The sequence below is a fragment of the Capricornis sumatraensis genome, chromosome 19, assembly GCF_032405125.1.
Source record: "Capricornis sumatraensis isolate serow.1 chromosome 19, serow.2, whole genome shotgun sequence".
Lineage (NCBI taxonomy): Eukaryota > Metazoa > Chordata > Mammalia > Artiodactyla > Bovidae > Capricornis > Capricornis sumatraensis.
The window spans coordinates 43,353,483-43,371,814 of NC_091087.1; the positions used below are offsets into that span (position 1 = coordinate 43,353,483).

At 41.5% G+C, this 18,332-nt stretch overlaps 1 non-coding gene and 1 pseudogene across 1 annotated transcript; both read right to left on the reverse strand.

Annotated features, from left to right (window-relative positions):
* Window positions 1–305: 305 nt before the first annotated feature.
* On the reverse strand, window positions 306–377 carry TRNAW-CCA (transfer RNA tryptophan (anticodon CCA)). Its single transcript has one exon. It is a non-coding gene; the product is annotated as a tRNA-Trp (tRNA).
* A 1,979-nt stretch (window positions 378–2,356) lies between these two features.
* On the reverse strand, window positions 2,357–9,283 carry LOC138094995 (small ribosomal subunit protein uS5-like; annotated as a pseudogene).
* Window positions 9,284–18,332: the final 9,049 nt, after the last annotated feature.

Here is an 18,332-nt window from a genome sequence, read left to right on the forward strand (position 1 = left end):
GACAGAGCAAGTCAGTCTCTCTGCAATAAATCCCAAGGTCTGGGCCCAAGAACAGGTAGAATGAGCTGCAGGCACCAGGCCTGTGTTAGCCCATGTAAACCTGGACATACAGGACCCAAAGGAAAGCAGTACCCTCTCCAATGAGAGGCCTTATTGGGCACTGCCCTGTTAGGTGAAGGTGAAGTTGCTCAGTCGTGTCCGACTCTTTGCGACCCCGTGGACTATAACCTACTAGGCTCCTCTGTCCATGGGATTCTCCAGGCAAGAATACTGGAGTGGGTTGCCATTTCCTTCTCCAGGGGATCTTCCCGACCCAGGGATCGAACCCGGGTCTCCTGCATTGGAGGCAGACGCTTTAACCTCTGAGCCACCAGGGAAGCTCCACTGCCCTGTTATACAAGACCTAATTGACCAGGGACTTATTAGACCATGTCAGTCAGTCTGTAACACCCCCATTCTTCCTGTTAAGAAAACCCAGTGGGGAATACCAGATGGTATGGAGCTCAGTGAAGCCACTGAGGATATACACCCAGTATATCTAACCCCTGCACCCTGCTGGCCACTTTACGGCCCACCAGGACCTGGTTTTCTGGATTAGAAACGGGAGTCATGGGACATTTTTGCTTTTGAGTGGCAGGGCCCAAACACATGACGAAAACAATACAGGGATTTCCTTGGTGGCCTAGTGGTTAAGACTCTGCATTCCTAATCCAAGGCACTCGGGTTTGACCCCTGGTCAGGGAACTAGATCCTGCATGCCTCAACTAAGACTCCCACAGCCAAATAAAAAATGAAAAACAATACTGCTGCCCCTAGGGTTTAAAAATCCCCTCACCATCTTTGGGTCAACTTTCGCTAAAGACCTAAAAGATCTATATTTGGAGAAAGGAATCCAGAATATAGACAACATTCTGATTGCCAGTTCTAACTTATAGAGACCTCTGAAAAAATTGCTAACCACTCTGAACAACCTAGTCAATACAGGATAAAAGGTGTCCAAGACAATGCTTCATTCTCACAGGTCAGAAAAGCCTACCCAGGAAAGAAGCCTTTTTGTAGCTCTGCCCCTCCTAAAACTGTAAGACAGCTTAAGAGTTCCCTGGGGATAGCCAGATTTTGTGGCATCTGGGTCTCTACTTATGGTCTAATAGGTAAGCCTCTATCTGAAAAGTCAAAGGAAAAGATAATAATCCTTTTATAGAATTGAGAATACAAAGGATTCTTTCAAGAATTGATCAACCAACTACTTTATGCCTAGATGGAGAAACAGTGGAAACAGTGTCAGACTTTATTCTTTTGGGCTCCAAAATCACTGCAGATGGTTACTGCAGCCATGAAATTAAAAGACGCTTACTCCTTGGAAGGAAAGTTATGACCAACCTAGACAACATATTCAAAAGCAGAGACATTACTTTGCCGACTAACGTCCGTCTAGTCAAGGCTATGGTTTTTCCAGTGGTCATGTATGGATGTGAGATTTGGACTGTGAGGAAGGCTGAGCACCGAAGAATTGATGCTTTTGGACTGTGGTGTTGGAGAAGACTCTTAAGAGTCCCTTGGACTGCAAGGAGATCCAAACAATCCATTCTGAAGGAGATCAGTCCTGGGATTTCTTTGGAAGGAATGATGCTAAAGCTGAAACTCCAGTACTTTGGCCACCTCATGCAAAGAGTTGATTCATTGGAAAAGACTCTGATGCTGGGAGGGATTGGGGGCAGGAGGAAAAGGGGACGACAGAGGATGAGATGGCTGGATGGCATCACTGACTTGATGGACAGGGAGGCCTGGCGTGCTGCGATTCATGGGGTCACAAAGAGTCAGACACGGCTGAGCGACTGAACTGAACTGAACTCTGGCTCTCCTGAAAAGTGAAAGTGAAAGTGAAGTCTCTCAGTCGTGTCCAACTCTTTGCGACCCCATGGACTGTAAACTTTTGACTGATACATTCATCACAGAAGGGGAACTGCCCTTAGGGTATTAGCTCAAACACTGGGACCCCTTACTGGAGTGGTTGCTTATTTCTCCAAACAATTATATTTAACTGCTAAGGGATGACTTCTTTGCCTACGGGCAGTAGCAGCTACTTAACAATTCTGCTTAAGAAGACTGGAAAGTTAATGCTTGGTCAGCCAATCACTATACGGCCTCCACCTCAGGTTCGGGCTTCATTAAAGCTCTAAAGGAACACAATGGCTATACTCTAGAAGTTTGATTCAAGTTCAGTCTATGCTTTTAGACAACCCAGGGACAACCATAAACCTGTCACCCACTAAATCCTCTTACCCTGCTACCCACAGAAACAGGACCCCTGAGCATCACTGTATAGGAATCATAGATACGATCTATTCCCGTCATCCTAGCCTAGGAAGTGAGCCTCCCAAACACCTAAGAGCAATGGGTCACAGATGGAAGCAGCTTTATGAGAGAGCAAAAAAAAAAAAAAAGGAGCAGTATGTAATGACCTTCCAGAGTCAAGTCACAGAAGCAAGAAGTCTACCCTGGGAACTTTTGCACAAAAGGTGGAGTTGAGAGCCCTCACCTGAGCCCTGGAGTCAGGCCAGAGAGAATCTTAAATATTTACATAGATTCCTGGTATGCTTACACATATCATCTTACACGTACACGAGACTATTTAGAAGGAAAGAAGTATGCTTACTGCAGAGAATAAACAAGTAAAACATGGCTTAAGCATATTAAAGCTCTTCAAAGCAGTATAGCTTCTAAAAAAGTAACAGTGATTCACCATAGGGGTCACCAAAAAGAGGATGTGGAGGTAACAAAGGGAAATAACAAGGCAGACGCAACTGCCGAAAGGGTGGCCCCAGAGCTAGTAACTTGGCAACTATCCCTCATGCCTTAAAGATGGATCCATCCAATCGCTCTCCCATCTACACAAAGGAAGAATTAGAGAAAGCGTGAAGATGGAGCTTCAGCAGACATCTAGGAGGCCATGTGTGGCTAGTTAATGAGCATGGGTGATACTTCTTTCCTCAAACTGCAGCTTGTCAAGCCTTCAGGGAGGCTCATCAAGGAACTCTCTATAAGAGGGAAGCCCTAGGTAATTGGTTAGTTAGGTCACGGTAACTTCTCGCATGAAAAGCGTAGTCAGTTGGATAGTTGAGACAGGCCTCATCTGCACTATGAACAACACCAACACCATACCCCCTCCTCCCCGCTGAGAGGCTCCCAGGCAACACTTATGCAACCAGAGGGACACATGCTGGAGAAGACTGGCAGATTTTCACTGTCATGCCAAGAGTATTGGGCAATTTCAGGTATCTCATGGTGCTAATAGACTTAGTTTTCTAGGTGGACAGAAGTATTTCCTGCTAGGACTGAAATGGCAGCTGCAATGGCTAAGACATTACCTAAAGAAATAATCCCCAGGTTTGGGCTCCCAGGATTTCTACAAAGTCATACAGGTCCAACGGTTTTGTCTCAAGTGACAAAGGGGATAACGAGTGCCCTGGGCATAAAATGGAGCTACCATTCAGCCTGGAGACCCCAACTAACAGGGAAAGTAGAGAGATCCAATCAGACCTTGAAACCAGCCTTAGTCAAGCTAAAGAAAACTGGACTAGGTTGGTCCTGAAGCTGCAGGGATCACTCTGGGGACATCACACTTGAGTGAAGAGGGCCCCAAGGCCCCAACCTCTAGAGAGACAACCTGAGGCAATAAACCCCTTGACTACTCATGTGAACCTCTCTCTGACCTGAAGTTCTTACCTTTCAAAACCTCACACAAGGGAGACCCGGGATATTCAACCACGACATTGAGCCTCACCATCAGGGCACACTTGTGCCTACAGGCAAAAAATCTAGGCACTGTCATTTTTTAGGAAAAATGTGACATGTGACCATAATTCTCTTGCTAATATCTGGACCATATATCTTAAATATATCTTGGCATCTTTTGTCTCCAAAAGGTGGTCACCCAGGGATACAAATGGTCAGGGGTGAGGCCTGGTCGCAATCAAACAGATGTAAAGGCAGCTGGGGAGAAGCTCTGTTCATTTACCCAGGGTTACGATGACACCTCAAATTCGCAGGAAGTAATTACAGAAGATGAGAGGAGGAATATGGAGCAGGACAAAAGACAGAGGAGGAATTTGTCACTGGCAAAGCCCATTAACAATTTCTGGGGAATAAAATTAGAATCTGGATAATAAAGTCTAACCTTTTTCTTTTCCTTTATTCTTCATTTGGTGTCACTTGCTCATAGGCTACTGCGGGCAGCAGCCTTGCACCTGACTGTTCAGACTAGTGTTTCTCCTGAAAAATGGTTGTGCCTAGAATCTCAGTTTGGGGATCTATGAGCAGAAGCTCTGTGCCCCTGATACCTCAATTCAAGATGGAGGTGGAGTCACTGCGCCGGGCACTGGGATCTGAAACCATGAGGAGTGTGCGCCTACGCACAACCGTGAGAACTCAACTCACTCCCTGCGGACAAAAACCAAATAAAGCAGCCCCACAGGCCATGGTCTTTTAGGGAGAGCACGTACTCTGCAGTGCAACTTTGCAAATCTCCCTTCTTAGTAACTTGGCATTTATCCCTCATGCCTTAAAGACGGATCCATCCAATCACTCTCCCATCTACACAAAGGAAGAATTTGCAGTGCAACTTTGCAAATCTCCATTCTTTGATTAAAGAATAAAACATTCCCTTTGCTTCTGAACCAAATGCAGTCTCCTATTGGCACAAATGGCACCAGGCAGAGAGACCTTTGCTGGGGACCGATCTGGGAGAGTCGGTAAACAATAGTACCTCCACTTATCATTTAAAAAGACTGAGGCTCAGACAAGTTAAATAAATTGCCCAAGGCCACAGAATTAGCACAGAGTTGGCCTGGTGTGCTCTAGTCCATGGGGTCACAAAGAGTTGGAGATGACTGCGTGACTGAACAACAGTTAGCCAAGAGCAGAATTCAGGTCTTTTAGACTGCAACATCTTTTCTTAACCATCCTGCTATTATGTAGCTTACTATGTAGCCAGCTGTTGTGCCATGCTGAGTCCTGTCTGACTCTTTGCAACCCTATGGACTGGTAGCCCTCCAGGCTCCTCTGTCCATGGAATTTTCCAGGCAAGAATACTGAAATAGGTTGTCATTTCCTATTCCAAGGGATCTTCCTTACCCAGGGATTGAACCCACATCTCTTGCATCTCCTGCACTGGCAGGTAATTCTTTACCCCTGAACCACCCAGGAAGCCCACATAGCCAGCACACCATGGCAAAGATGTGGGAAGTGCTCACACTTCCCATTCCTATGGCATGATGAACACTAGTCCCAAAGTTACTTCCTTCTGAGTCTGGCAAAGTAAGATAATCACTGGCTACACAGTTTTCCAGCCATCTACTTCCAGTTGGTAGGAAGTGGCGCTTGAGATGAAACTTTCAGTATTTGCTATCTTAACTGATGTCTGTTCCAGAACATCAAGAATCACGAATAGAATAATTCACTGAGAATTAATTATGTTTCATTTCATTGTTATTTAACTATTTCTGTTGTAGGATACATCTTATCTTTCAACAACCTTTAATTTCCACATGAACAGAGACACAATGTCTTTTATTAATATAAACTCCATTTTCCCTAGCGTTATTGACATGGATTATGCATGCTCAGTAAGCACTTTGCAGGAGGCACAGTGAAGAGAAGGGGATGCATGAATGCACTCCTGCTGTTTTCACAGTGTAAGTAATGCCTGGAGCAAAGTTTTCCTTCCTGTGACCCAAGTCCCCAATACGTGAGGTAGGGAAACATTAGATTTTTTTTTTCCCCCTGTCCTTTGAGCACTGTAAAAGTGTGGAGGGATATAGTTCCAGGATTTTTAGAGAGAAGAGAAAAAAGACTTTGTCCTGTAACTAGGTAGAGGAAAACTGATGCTCAGCATTAAATAATCCTAGGGATTCTGCATTGACAGATGAAGAGAAGCCTTTCCTGCTCCCATCTCCTCCCCTACAGCAGGCTGGATTAAATTCCCCTTCCTGGTGTTCTCACGCTCCCCAGTTAATACTGAGCATCTCCCCTGCCTTGTTATCTTTGCCCTCTCTGAGCATCCAAAAGTCTCTGACACATAGAACACTTCAGTAAATATCTGTTGCATGAATGAATGTATATTGCTGTGACTTCAGAGGCTTTAGGTATGGGCTGGGATAATAGGCCTCTCATTTGATTATAAACATTGTGAATTCCCTAATTTTTTTTTTTTTTTTTTGAAAAGCACTTTTCTTTCTACAGTAAGAAATAAAAGGTAAATAAAAAGGTTTCTGTCAGGGCAACGTTTTGTGGGGACACAATTACACAAACATAAATGACTCAAACTCTTGCTAGAAATGAGAAGAAGGAAGATACAGGGGAGCACCAGCAATATGGAATGAGGGAGTCTGGAAGTAGGGGATAGTTACTGAGTTAGTGGGGTGGAGACCCTGGAGACTATAAGAATGGCTAGTAGTTATTAAGCTCTTACTGTGTGGCAGCTTTATTCCAAGCAATATTCCCTGGATTAACTTTCCACAGCATTATGGATTAACTAATATTATAATCTCTACTTTATAGAGGATGAGCTTGAAGTATAAAAGACTGAACAATGTAACCAAAATCACAAAGCTAGGAAGTCTTTAAGTAAGGTTTGGAATCCAAGTAGCTTACCTCCAGCCCATGCCCTTGACCTCTGCACTCTCCTCTCTCCGCAGAAAATAAGCTTTTGCCTTCTTTTCCATTCTGCTTAGAGCCAGCCCTTAAATGATTCCACCTGATAAATTCAAGGTTTCTATTCCTAATATAATACAAAGGCAGGGTCTACTTACAATTGTTCCCTTACAGTTGTTCCTAATTTTATTCTATTTGTGTTTACTTAGAATGCCTGGGGGATTTAATAAAGGTATTCCAATACATGTGCACAATCCTGAAAAAAAAAAATCAATAGATGGAATGGAAATGAAGTGAGATGTAAGCAAAATTTCTGTATTGAAATCATATCATTCACTGGAGACTACCACTCTGCTTCTGTGAGGAAGTAAGCAGCCCCATGCTTCTGTGTGTTTAAGACATCCTAGCCTAGAAAGCTGTTCTAATCAACTAGTAGCTGCAAGCTATATTACTGAACTTTGCGTTATAAGCCATGGCGGATGCCATGCTGACACACCATAGTTTTCATCTGATGATCTCAATCTGCTTAGAGTATAATAGCATCTCTCAACCTTTCCCATCTTAAGCACCACTCAGAGATTGAATCATCACAGGGAGGCCAAATGGAATGCATGCAATGGGTCGTATAATGGGATGGCTGTTTTGTTATATAATGTAACAATCATTCCAAATAAAAAATGCTGGGTGTCTAAGGAGTATATTTACGCTGGAGCAAATCTGTAGGCTGGGGTCACTGCAGGACAACCAGAATAGGCAACTGTGGGATCTAGCTATGCAATATTATTAAGGCCTTTAATCCTACTGCAAGAAACTCTCTCCCTTAGACACTGAGACATTGATTCTGCCAACAACAATTCGCTGAGTTCTTGTTATGGGTCAGATATTTGCAGTCGAGGTACAGAGTCATGTTTGAGCTAATACATAATTATGATAATGTGTGATGAGATGTGTAATAGGAGGGAGGTGCTGTCCATCCCAGGAACTCAGCACAGCATATGAGATCCTTCCCTTCTGGGTGCCGCTGGCTTCATCTTCCTCCTCTTCTCCCAATTTGACCTAGTTCTAGACACACTGGAATTCTGGAAATGTCATTAAAAGGCCACTGTTTTTCACAATATCATGGTGTCTACAGCTGTTACTTCTGCTTTAAACGACACTCTTCATCTTCTCCGCCTGCTGAACTTTGACTTATCTTTCAAGGTTTAGTTCAAATGCAAACTCCTTGTTGAAGCCTTCCTTCATTTCTCCATCTTTCTCATTCTTCAGTCCCTCAGTCAACCTTTCCTTCTATCAACTCCAGAGCATTTTGTTTTTACCTCTCTTATGACATTTATTATTCAGCATATATTCTATTTTAGCAATTTATAGACATTTTGATTTTTATTCTTAATGGTTTACAAACTCTTTAGGTCAGAAATCATGCATTTCTTCCCCTCTGACTCTTACTATTGGAAATTGCATATTGTTCAAAATGCTTTTTGATTAGAAAAATGTTATTTGCTTAAAAGCTATTATCAAACTTATGTTACATCATTTAATTTTCAGAATCATCCTGCAAGATAAATTTTTTTCTGGCTTCATTCACTTTATTTTTCTCATAAAACTAGGTGGTGGCTACCAGCTTGAGCTTGGGCTATTTGCATGGAAAGTCTGGTGTGGGTCTTTGTAAGGTGGTCAGTGAACTCCTGATATGGAGACCTGGTGAACACTTTATAATGAGATCAGGGGTGAACTGCAGGTAGATCTTGGAAATGGCATCAAAGTGGCTTTGGTGAAGTCGCCCAAGGTGGTGGTGCAGCCCTCAGCAGAAGGGTAGCAGTTGTCAAATCTGGCCATCAGCAGTAGCTTCTTGGGCACAAGGGCTGAGATGATGCCAGTACCCCTGGGGCAAGGATGAGAGGCACCAGCACACAGCCACAGTGGGTAGTCACCTTGCAGGGGATGGTATGGGGTTTGCTGATCTTGTTACCACAGGAGCCTCATCCAACAGGGTCAATGGAGAGCTGGCCAGGACTATGGTCCCACAGATGGCCCCGGCTACCTCCTTAGAGCAATTGACACCCAAAGCAATATGTCTGTCATAATCCCCAGTGGGGACAAATTCCTTCAACCTGGTTCACTAGCCAGCACAGGTCTTGCCTCTGCACAGCCATAATCTTCAAACGCTGGGAAAGATTGAGGGCAGGAGGAGAAGGGGACTACAGAGGATGAGATGATTGGATGGCATCACCGACTCAATGGACTTGAGTCTGAGCAAACTCCAGGAGACGGTGAAAGACAGGGAAGCCTGGAGCCCTGCAGCACATGGGGTCATAAAGAGTTGGACACAAATGAGCTACTGAACAACAATCTTCAAAACTCTGTCCTTGAGGGATGCCCCCAGGAAAAAGTCAATGATTTCTTGATGAGCAAAGAGAAGAGACAAATCTCCAAAGAGGCGATTTCATGTCCTTAACCAGGCGGCCCAGCTTGGTGACAGGGAGCCACTCCTTGTCCTTGCCTCCATAAGCTCTCGAGCTGAAACCTAGGTCGCAGATGCCACTACAGAAGCCTCCAGAGAAGCTATTGTGGCCTCCTATTCCAGGGCTCCCAGGGCCTTGAGCCCTCTTGCAGCACCAGCATCATCTACCATTTTGTATTTTTATGGAGACGAGCAAGAGAAATATCATCATCATTTTTCAAATGAAGAAGTTAAATGTGTTAAATGAGTTGCTCAAAGCCACACAGATCAGAAATGGTGACTTGATCTGGTTTTAATGGTCATTTTCATTCACCAGCCTACAAAGAATAAATGAGACTGGTTGTGTGGCTGCACCTTCATTTTTATATCCTTGCTACTCAAAAGGTGACTGACAAATGATCAATCAGAATGGCATCACAAGGAAGACTGTAAGAATGCAAAGTCTTAGGCCCATCTTACTCTTAAGAAATCAGAACTTACATTATGAGAACTCACCTCAAATATTCTTACAGACATTAACGAATCAGAAGCACCAATCACTTTCAGTTTTAATCCTAGGTTCATTATGGTTCCTGTTTTTTTCAAAACTTCTTAGTTTATACAATTTACCTCAGACACACAGAAAATTGATGCTCATTAGGACATGCAATTGATAAGCAGATGCAAGCCTACATTTATGGATTTGGGCATATCTACAAAGACTCTTGAGAGTCCCTCGGACTGCAAGGAGATCCAACCAGTCCATTCTGAAGGAGATCAGTCCTGGGATTTCTTTGGAAGGAATGATGCTGAAGCTGAAGCTCCAGTACTTTGGCCACCTCATGCGAAGAGCTGACTCATTGGAAAAGACTCTGATGCTGGGAGGGATTGGAGGCAGGAGGAGAAGGGGACGACAGAGGATGAGATGGCTGGATGGCATCACTGACTCGATGGACATGAGTCCGAGTGAACTCCAGGAGTTGGTGATGGACAGGGAGGCCTGGCATGCTGCAATTCATGGGGTCGCAGAGTCGGACACAACTGAGCGACTGAACTGAACTGAACTGATCCCAGAAGAATAGTAGAACCTTCCCTAACTTTCTTCTTGTTTTTCCATCTCCTCCAATCATTCTTTGAAAGAAGAGGGTTGGTTAAAAGTCTGATGATTCACAGATGTGAAAATATTTTGAGTGCCTCTCATTAGGATTCTTAGACTGTAAGGAATAAAGTATGACTCAAGTTAGTGACAAAGAGGGGCAGCTTAAGAACACATCTGGAGTGGTTTAAGTAGTGGGCTAAGTACATGACTGTAATAAACACGTCCTCGCGGAAGTGCTTCTGAACTCCATGTCCTTTACAGATCTCAGGGGCAGGGGTTTGGGGGTCTTCTCCTAGTAATCCACCACTAATGAAGTTTAGCCACTCCATCTCCTCTCTCCCCATCACTCAAGTTACATTGTCTGTTCCTGTGTCATGCCTTTAAACCCAACTCTGACTTTGATCAAAGCACCAGCTTTCAAAGTGTTAATCACACACTCATGGTGGTGGTTCTAAGTGACGTGACTGAGATGAACTCTTCTACTCATTCAATATCTATTTTCTAGCATGGTTAGAACTTGGTAAAGGTTGAACTAGAGTGACTATTAAAGATTATGCTGATTATACTATTATTATCAGATTATTATGCTGCATACGTTTGCAGGGGAAGTATTTTTAAAAGCACTTTCAAAAAAGAGCAATTGGGAAAACTGGGTAATAGGTGGGAAGAAACGTCTAAAAAGATCATTTCTAAGATTCATCTTGGTGTCCTCTATCTTGGAGGAGAACTGAGCTTATGGTAAATATACAGCAAGGAGTTGTTCTTACTTTTGCTTTCTCTTTCATTCAGTTATTAGGAACAGAATATTCACCATAGAGCTCTGGAGAAAACACAGGGAAAGCACATGAGTCAGGTGTTGACTTCTTTTTCTGAATGCTGGAATTATTTTCCCTCTTCTATCTGTTGGGTGGCTTTGTAAGGAAGAATGTTCATGTTCACCCCCATGGCACCTCAACACTAATAAGAAATTCATGTAGCTAGAAATTCAATAGCTAGTTTTTAGTTTGTTCTTCCTTTCAAAGAAATCTTATGCAATGTCTACTCCTATATCAGCAGCAGATGACATGTCTGTAGCAAATTTGCTCAACATGCTTACTACTTTCTGGGTCCATCACAAATGGCAATCCATTTTGGCAGATGGACCCAGAAAATGAAAGCTTCTTTGGGAATTAGACTTAATAGAACTAATTTAGATCTCATGGAAGGAACTGGAGCAAGAGCCACTAGTACAAAGAAATACTTTGGTTTGTTTTCATCAGGTAGGTTACTTTGATCCACACTTGCTTAGGCTATTTCTCTTTCAAATGAATAGTCCTTCTAGAACCTATGTTATTTTCCACTAATTATTACACATCATGAAATACAAAAACGATCAAAGAGTAAACTTTCAAAATGGTCACCAAAGTAGCAGTGGCTTTTAAAAGTGGCAAAGGGTAAGAGTGGGTGACTTTTGCAGCTGTCTGTAATCTCCTTTAGGCCAACTGGTGTTATCCCCTCATAGACATACAGTCTTACTACTGAAACAGTAGGATCACACAATTCCTCTGCTATCTCTTTTGATCAGACTGCCACCTACAATCCACTACAAAATAGAAATTTTAGAAGTACCATTGTTGCTCTTCCATCACCATTAGCTGGAATAGTCAACTGTTAATAGTCAACTGTCACAAATACGTTCCTGGTGGTTTGTTATCCCTGACTCTCTTGCTCAGGACAAAAGAAGAAAATAGTAAAAGATCTCTGACAAGTTCCTCTAGGGCAGACTTAGTCAAAGATGTTTCTCTTTTCTTCTAGCCATGTTGTGAACTTCTCCAAATACAAGTAAAGCAACCATCAGAAGCCAGAAGAATCTCCAGACTCAGGGATGTTGTTATAACTGGGTCAGTTGAGCCTGCTTTCAGCTCATTCCACATTGCAAAGCTGTCATAAGACCAACAGTTTCTTTGGAGCAACTAATTCAAATACCACCAGGTTGCGAGCCTAGGGCTGCGAAAGGTAAACTAGTGTCAGTGAGCACATCGTGTTGAAGAAGTGTCACAATAATTGTATAGACAGCAAAAGATTGCTTTTCACTACCATGCAGCAGCCGATTTATAAGGCAAATGCAAACAAGCTATTGTCACCTACCAGGATTGAAACCCAAGAGTAAAAACTCCTAAGCTGTTCATTATAAGCGTAAGTGAGCCCATTCGACTTACATTAGACTTAAGAGAAAAGAGAAAATAGTGCTACTGAACTGTCAGGGATATAAAATTTCTAAATGCAAGAGAAAAATCACCACAAATTCAAAAGCTGAGCCTTATTGTATTATCTATCTTATTTTCAATTTGGAAAATTCATAAAGCCAACACGGGTATTGCTTTTATGAACTTGTTAAAAGAGATGACAGAAGAAATATCTTAGCGTCATTTCCATATTTGTCTTTGCTTTTTATTTTTTTCCCTGCTAGGAGTACTGCTGAGACAAAATGGGATTCAGGAGGAACTTGTTTGTTTCTAGTGTATCTGGTGCTAATCAAAAAGAATCAAATAGAAAAGAAACCCATGGTAAAATTTTGAAACCTCATTTTTGTCAGAAGTTTATTTTGATTTTATTATGTTTGATGCTAGTGAGGGATAAGACAGACATGAAAGGTTTAGAGTATAGATTTTTAGAACTGAGTGATGAGCAAAACTGACAATTCATATTCTTATCAAATCCTTTTGAGTCTTACAAAATAGAAGTTTTCTTGAATTTTCTGACATTTTCACATCTCATCCTGCCCCAGACTTGGAGACTCTGACAAACATAAGAGTTGAAAAACATTAGTAAGAAAAAAATTTCAGCAACAGACTTGTTTACGAAAAAAAAGTCTTATTTAGTTGAGGTTGAAGTCCCTCTTTATTGGAAGTCTTTTGGCTCCACAAGGGTATTTGACCTAAAATCTAACTATCATAAATAAAGAACTGAAGCAGAACGTAAATTACAATGCTGAGACAGAGTTTTATATTGCTAGTTTCAGGTCAAAATACAAACCCAAATCAAGAGAAAGTTATCTATGTTGTCTGGGAACTGGCAGAATTTTTGCGTAGCCAGGTGATCCCAGGAAATCTTCAAGATGATTACTCTTAGTTTTTTTAAAAAATTATAAAGCAAAGAAACAACTAAATAATCTTTGTGGGTTCTGCACATGGCTCACGGAAGTCCTCTAAGCTCTTTTGACTTTCTCTGGCAAAATGAAAACTTTCCAGTTCAAGGATGCTTTCTTCTTCATCATGTCATCATGTGGCTATCATTACCACTATTATGACTACCACAATTATCTGAATATTTAATAAGTGTACATCTAATGAGCTCCATTAGGCAGTGGAAGCATGAAAGACTTCCACGTCATTAGGCAGGGTAAGTTATCAGAGTTAATCAACAACTGATGGCTGTGCTATGTTCCTATTCCTATTGCATCAGCTCCATGGATGCCACGTGACTCAGGAAGACAGCTTCCGATTCAGAGAGCTTGAGGATATTATGGTTTCTGAGAACTGAGCAAGCATTCTCTCATGAAATGCTATGCTCCTTCTCAAAAGCACTCCATCTCTTCCAGATACAATCTCAGAAAACAACTGAACAGTTTGTGAGTTGGAATCATGAGACAAATAGTGGAGGGAATTATATGCAGCAACCAATAGGGTTGTTTCTTGTACTGTGCAGTCTGGAAGGGGACTCTAATTTTAACCAAATTCCCAGTGCTAAGAACAGGTCTAAAGAGTGTTAACACCACTGATGCTAAGTGTGTGACCTAACTTTTGAATGCATTACACCATTTAGAGCACTGTTTGGAACACTACAGGAGAAATGTATGAGGAAAGAAGGCTTGAAGGGGTACTGGCTTTAATTTTCATTTTGTCTGAATTAGACTGCATTCTAACATCTCAAGTGTACAGATTAGTCTACAAAGAGGGAAATAATTATGAAAGTGTTCCAGTCACCACTGCATATGGCCAGACTGCTTGCTAGAAGCAAGGATAGGCAACAGTGTAGAATGGCAAGAACATTTTGTCCCGCATTAAGCCCTGCTTCCCTCAGAGGTGGTGTGTCAGACGCCTGGTACCCTGGTTCTTCGAGCGGGTGAGCCAATTAGCACGTTCGCTAGTCTGGAGCTGGGGTTGCTGTGTCTGTGATCTGCATACTGATTCAGCTGAGATTTGACCTTCTGGGTGGAGAAAACAAGAATCCCAGGTGAGAGAGAACATTGGCCTAGATTTTCCTATCCTTCTCCCCTGTTCTTTATTTCCAGGCATACCAAGTATTTTTTTCTGACTAATTCAGCAACTAGAAAGCAGTTCTGTTTCAACTGAAATTTTAGATCCATGTATATGCTAAAAACTATTAAAAATCATGATTTTGACTTCCCTCTGCAATTGTCAAAAAAGGAAAGCAGGTAGTTCCTTGTAATAGTGACACCCTTGGCCCACATGAGGGCAGTACTAGGTAGTCAAAAGTCTCCAGGAGCTTCCAGGGTATGCGAAGAGTCTGGCTGGAGATGAAATGTGAATGCATAAAGCAGAATCAGGTTAGTTTTTCATAAGCACAAGATTCCTTAAAGCCAATCATTATACCGTTCTAAATGTTCCTGCTGAAGGAATTAGGAAGGAAAGATATCTACCAAATTTTCCACCTGCTGGTGCAATCACTTGCCAGGAGATGTTGGAGAAAGTTTGTGATTATTCTATTTAATGCTACTTTTAACATACAAAATATGAAACAGACAAACAAATTTATTTTTATTATATTTCAAATGCTATTCTACATTTGTTTGGAACAGTAAAGGTGTATCTTAGGTACAGATTCTCAGTTTCTTATTGTCTGATATGATGAGTTATTTTTCTGATAAATTTTCAAATAAAGAATTCTAGGGAAGATGGAAATATAAGTGCACATTCATTGTCAGTGGAATTTTACCACTATATTTAGTGCATGGAGGTTATAAGTGCCTTAATGATATTGAACAGGTCTTTTTCAGACAGGTCTCTTTAAACAGTAACATAAATGAACATCGCTGTAATTAGGTATTCATGTGATCTGAAGAGTTTTCAACCTTGGGAGGAGAAATCTTTTCTACCAAGACTGTTAGATAATTTTGGTTATCTGTTAGGCATGCTTTAGAAATTCAAGCAAAGACCCACTTTTCAGATGGTGATGTCCCATTCCAACCTCCAGACCACAGACTTGGAATTAGCTGATGGGCTCCTGATAACGTTAGGTCATGTGAAAGCAGTGGCGAACTACTATACTAGCCTGGGGCACAACATTATGACGCAACCTGCACAACTTTTTAGAGAGGATTCAATAGGCTCCCCTGGTGATAGTTTGCACTGACCTGAAGAGAAGAGCATTTGCCTCTGATGTCATTGACATTGGCTCCTGAAGTCCTTCTCCCTCTCTAAACGTCCTTCCTTCTCTTCCTTTCCTAGTCTCTGATCTCTGGAATAAAATGAAACGCTGAACTCTCTGCAACTTCTCCAGTAACTTTATCCCCTTTTCTGCTGATACACATACCGGAACATTCATTCACACCCATGGAAACTGTTTATCCCCGAGGGGATCATTTGGTACTCAAATGGCTACCCATCTTGTGCCAGAACAATAAGATTATTGGAGAAAACTCAGTGTCTGCCTTTACATTCATTTTCAAAATCTCGTTAGTACAAAGGTTATTTCTCCCATTAGATGGCTACTTAGAATAAGGTATATTAAGAAGTACATCTTTTTGCTTGCTTTAAAATGGTAGCTTGGAATAGCATGATAGGAACTGTCTTCCTGTTCTATGAATGCTTTACACATGGGAAGGATCTATTTGCTTTGCCTCTGTCTGGGATTTGGCAAGTAAAATTTCCCTGAATGATTTTTCCCTTCTAGTTTAGAAAATGACTAAAATGGCTGTGAATTTGAACCTTGCCATAAGGTTACCTTAGTGTCATCTGGCAGGTTGTGATAAGCCAGTGTTATGTAAAAATTGCTGCCCCTACCCCAACCCTTCTGGAAGTCAGTACACAAGCTCCATTAACACTTGAGCATTATTATACAATCGCTTTGTCTGCGTGGCTATACTATTTTAATGAGCATACAGGGAAGAGAATTGCATAGAAGATGTAGTGATAAACAACAGATTAATCTTTTTAATAACTTGGGACTTTGGCTGGCTGGATTTTAATTTTCCCCTCTTCTAAAATACTAAGTAGAATCTATAACATGGTGAAATGGTTTCCTATTGCTTTTGGGGAAGAGAAGATGGGATTAAGTTTAACCTATCTCTTCTCACTTGTCAGGTCCCTTAGGGCGCCCACATTAAAGCAAGGTCTCCTTTGTATTTTCTGCTCTCGAAGCACCAGACTCCCACCTCCCACTTCTTCCCACCCTACTTACTTCTTCCTCTTCCTAGTTCTAAGTCGATCATTAGCAAGAGAGAGGAATGAATAAAAAGAGAAAGACAAAAAGTAATTAATTCACTGAAGTGCAGCTGCAAATGAATTTTTGATATAAATTATTAATTTTCTCTTTAATATTTCTGCATCGATACTGCTCTGTATCTGGGGATCGGGAGCGAGAGGCTCTTTGCTTCACAGCAACAGTGCCTTAGGTAGAGACAGCAGCGCCTCACAGTAACTAGAGGGCCTTGGGCTAACATGATATGACTCCCGTTCATCAGTAGCATGCTTTTAGCCAGCAGCATTTCAAACAGGCATGGGTTTTAAAGTCTGTGGTGGGGAGAGCAGGCAGGAAGGATCGGAATAGTTGGAATAAAATAGGTCGAATGCCTTATCTTCTGTGTCTTCTGGTGTCAGCTTCCTAAAATACGGAGACTATGACCAAAGCTTAACATGTATGATGATTCTTAAGGAAAAAGGTGGCAGCACAAATTTTGCTCACGTAGGAGGAAGGAAAAAAAAATGCTGGATTGTGAAGCGGAAGTTAGAGTACGTAGGACTGGGTTCAAAGGCAAAATAAAGAGCTACAACTCTTTGTGCTTGCTGACCAAGCCTGGGCAGAGGTCTGGAAATGGTTGCGGGGTGGCAAGAGCATGGGGCTGCTGGACGACCTCCTCTGGGGTCCACATCTTCAGTCGGCTCTAAACCCAGATTACAGAAGGCACCTTTTATCACTCCGCTTTGCTCAAATCAGATGTTATCAGGAAATCTGCTTTTCTTGACCTCGGCAGCATGTGGATGGAATGTAAACGAAAGCATGCTATGGAAAAACTAAAAATAGTAACAGAAAGCAATAGTACTGCTTCTGTGCTCAAAAATGTTGGCTCTAAATGGCAGAGGAACGATTGTTTCCACTTAAAGTGATTGATATGTCTACATACACTTGAGAGATAGAATTTCATTACCTATTCTTTCTGCGGGGACTGACTGAACACAGTTTCAAAGGAAATAGGGAGCATATTTGTATAACAGAGTACCACTTTCTTCCACAAAATGGAGAAGAAAAAAAAAAAAAAAAGGCCAGCATATAAAGGGAAAAACTGTGGATGTTAAATAAAGAAAATAAAGATATTGGAAGAGTGAAGAAATTACTACCACAGAAGAACATTCAATACATACAGTAATTAGGCTTTTAGCTTTCTGTTTAATGACAGTGAAATATTTCTATTGGTTCACTTGCAGAAGTATTTATTTTTAAATTACCTGTAATGATTAAGCACAGAAAAAAATAAGGATTACAAAAGGCAACCTAACAAAATTCAATTTATTCCATAATAATACTTAAGAACTAATGCTTTCATTTTGTGTAAGGCCTTTTGAAGACTTGAAAACTCAAGTTTCCCAATATCTTGCAGATGATTTTAGAAGAGAAAATTAAGAAATCTAAACTCTAATTTGGGGTCAAACATAAGGGAAAACAACTTAATGAGCCTCCTAAAAATGCAATGTTCTTTTATAAAATGAGAAATCCTTCTGTAACCTAAAAAATCTGTTTTCTCTCAAATATTTTTCTCTAATGCTGTTTGGTTACCTCCTAAAGTCATTATTTCCAGCAGTCACAGAAATCTTCAGCTGTGTAGGCGGTCCCAGTAAATTTAGCAGCCAAGCCACATTGTGACATGTTAAGAATAGGCGTCCATAAATCTTCTCCAGCTTCTCTTGAAAAGATTAAATCTTT